Raw genomic sequence first — 3,697 nt, 5'->3', positions numbered from 1 at the left:
TGCTGGGGAAGGCATCTTCAGGACCAGGTACCCATATTGGGCGACGGCCATGAACCGGTATAGGGCCGGCCTGCCGATGATGGCGTTGAAGGGGAGGTTAACTTCCGCAACCTCGAACTGCACATTCTCAGTGCGGAAGTTGTCCTCCGTCCCGAATGTGACCGGTAGGGAGATGGTCCCTACCGGGTACACGGGATTTGGGCCCACTCCGGAGAATGGGAGCGACGGAGCCAGCTTGGACTCCAGGATATGCAGGTGTTTGAACGCTCCATAGCTGATGGCGCTGAGGCCTGCGCCTCCATCAATCAGCACGTGGTGGAGGCAGACATTGGCGATGGTGGGTGCCGTGATGAGCGGCAGCACACCAGCGCCCGCCATGTTCTCCGGGCAGTCAGATGGCCCGAAGGAGATGGTGGTGTTCCTCCACCGCTGATGGGGCGCCACTTTCGGCGTCCCTGGCTTCACCGAGAGGACCTCTCGGTGAAGGGTCTTGATGTCCCGCCGGGAGACGAGCTCTGAACTGCTGCCGTACATGACGTACAGCTTCTTGCGGCGCTCGTCACCACCGGACTCGGAGTCGGACTGGTGAAAGAGACCCTTGAGGTCCTTATTGGGGGTTTGATACCCCAATTCCCTCTCTATCGCGGCAGCGTCGGCGTCGGAGACCTTCTCCTTGCCGGACCGCCGCGGAGGAGAGGAGCCTTCCCTAGAGGCTTGGTCGCGCCTCTTGCTAAGGTGCTCCGCGAGCTTCTGGATCTCGCGGCACTTGGTGGTGCTGTGGCAAGCCCCAGGATGAACAGGGCACGACCCGGGGTCGGTGCGCTGTTGACGTGGGTGCTTGCCACGGGAGTTCTGGCCCCCGGTCGTCGCAGCAGCGACGGCCGGACCCCCTATCCGTGCCTTGTCAAAGCCACGGTTCTTCTTGCACTTTTTCTTGCCGCTGCAAGGGGCAGCAACATTGGGGCCGCACGTCTGAGCGGGTCTTGCCTGAGTTGTAGAATACCATGCACAGCCTTCTGCAGCCCTAGCGCATTTGTCTGCCAAAGCGAACAAGGTGGTGACGGTTTCCACCTGATGAGTCACCAGCTTCTCCAGCATCTTTTCGTCACGGACCCCCTGGCGGAAAGCCGTGATGATTGACGTGTCGGAGATGCGTGGGATGGTTCCGCGCACCTTGGTGAAGTGGGAGATGAAGGCCCGGAGGGTTTCTCTGGGTTGTTGCCTCACGGTGTGGAGATGGGCCTCCACACCGTGCTGCTGGTACGCACTGGCAAAGTTCGCCGTGAACTTTGCGCAGAGCTCACCCCAGGACCGGATGGTTCCTGGAGTGAGATTCATGAGCCAAGTCCGGGCGGGCTCGGTCAAGGCTACATGAAAGTAACTCGCCATAACAGCTTCGTTACCTCCTGCCGCCGTGATGGCGGTGATGTAGACCTGCAGGAATTTTGACGGGTTGGTGGACCCGTCATACTTGGACGGCCAGGCGACCGCGCGGAGGTGGTCTGCGAGCGCTGTGCAGCCCACACCCGACACCGGTGCCTGAGCGAGTCCTAGCATCCTGGCCACAGCCGCATCAAGCTCGGGCACAAGATCCCGACCCTCAATGTTGAGCCGTCGGTTGCGCGCTCGCTTGATGGAGATCCGGGCATCCTCTCCCGCATGCCTGCGATTGAGCTCGGCCCGGAGGTCCTCGGTCGGTGCACTCCTCACTGATGGTGAGTGCACAGAGCCGGATGCGCCGCCCTGGTGACGGTGTTGCCTGGACACAGACCCCCCCCCCCCCCCGCTGAGCTTGGGGAAGCCTGTGCTAGGTCGAGGAGGCGGTCAACGTCGTTACGCCACTGCCTCTGTGCGTCTGGCAAAACCGCCTCACCAGGAGGGTTGCGGAGCAACTCCCTGGCTGCCACGAGCGGCCCGTTCGGTGCGGGCACCAATTGGGCCACGGAGGCCCGCTCCACCGTGCGCAGCGGAGCGGCACGGGTTGCCGCCCTGGATGTGGGACTGCGTGAGGCGTGTGGCATCGAGGGCGCCACTTCCTCACCCAATAGGAGGTCGTGGTGACCATTTTCCAGCGCCATTGCGGTCTTGGGCTTCAATCAAGCACAAACCAAACCTAAACCCTTACCTGGCGCGCCAAATGTCAGAAGAAATCTCCAGCCGGGTGGCGGAATGCACCCGCCTAATCCTAGTTAAGGATGGGTTTGGAGGAGACTTAGGAGCGCTTGATCGAAGGGTGGATGAACGCAGGAAAGACACAAGGATTTTAGAGTGGTTCGGGCCACCGGAGCGTAATGCCCTACGTCCACTTTGGTGTTGTATTGACTAAGAGAGCCTGGGCCTTGTGAGCTTGAGAGCTTGAGAAAAGCCTCTAAGAGTGTTCAGGGATCTTGTCTTCTAACGAGTGCACTCTCCCTTTTATAGACCAAGGGGAGTGCTCACACTGTGCGGGGCACCGACAGGTGGGCTTGGCCAATAGTAGCCTGTAATATAAGAGATATGTGATCTTCTTATCCAACTCTTTCCTGTAGTCCTCGCGACCGAGAAGATGACGTGCGTATCTACAGCACGATATGGTCTTGTGCCGCCTTACCGGCATAGTGCCTGCTGTCTGAGTTACGCACAGTGGTAGATGTACTGTCACTGTTGGATCAGAACCCTCTGACAGGCGAAGAAGCAGCGCTGACCCGTCGCGCCGTTGCCTCCACGCGTACTGTTGCAGCGCACGCCTCGGCACACCTGTTGCAGGCCATCATTACCCACGCGCGCTGTCCCTTGATTGGACTGTACGCCGCTTGCGCACAGTATCCGGTGATACGACGCGCCGCCTTGGAAACAGGTGGCCTTACCGTGGTGTCAGCTCACCTGCCCCGTGTGTCAGTGGCAGGCCATACTTTTGACTTGGGCGCACCCAGCCCACCTACCCGCATTTAATGCGGTAGTTGGGCTGGAGTCCCGCAAAGGGCCTCCTGCCATGGGCATGTGGCAGGGCCAGCCCCGCTCCTGCCACGGAGGGGGCACGTGGCGGCACCGGACCCCTTCCCGGGGGGAGGGAGGTCCGGGCCTCCGAGGCCGGACAGAGCGGTCAGGCCCGAGAAGGTCTGGCCCCCACACGTGGCGACCCCGGACCCCCCTAGGGAGTCCGGGTCCGCGGGGGCCACCCGAGAGCATCCCTGTCCTCATGGGCACGTGTAGGCCCCGGACCTATAAGAGCACGGGGGCGGTCCGAAGACCAAGATCCCAGCTGTCAGGCCCGGGCTGTATGCCACGTCACCCAAAGGATGAGGAGGAGGTTACGGATAACCTCGTGTCCATTAGGCTGGACACCCTAGTAGGAGGTACCCCTGTCCGTATGTACCGACAGGTCCTCTTGGCATTTTTCTTTATTTTCTTTACGAATTTTCCTTTTATGCATGCAATGCATTGTTCTAAGTCAGAGAACTCTAATGGAGGAAGAATCTCACTTTTAACTAATCTTTCTATTCCCCCCTCGAAATATGGCCTAAATGACAGTGCCATATGTGGCAGAACCAACCTGAATTATACCGGCTCAAGTACGTGAGTCCATTCCTGAGAGCTCCAACGTGCTTCAAACGGTATAATCCCTTGGCCTGTCAGGTAACGTCCCGATAAACCACCGATACACAGGATCAAATAAGGTTACCTCACACGAAGGTGAGTCCAGAGATACAGTCACCAT

The sequence above is a fragment of the Panicum hallii genome, chromosome 7 (genome assembly GCF_002211085.1).
Source record: "Panicum hallii strain FIL2 chromosome 7, PHallii_v3.1, whole genome shotgun sequence".
Taxonomy (NCBI): domain Eukaryota; kingdom Viridiplantae; phylum Streptophyta; class Magnoliopsida; order Poales; family Poaceae; genus Panicum; species Panicum hallii.
Note: the sequence above shows the minus strand (reverse complement) of the source record.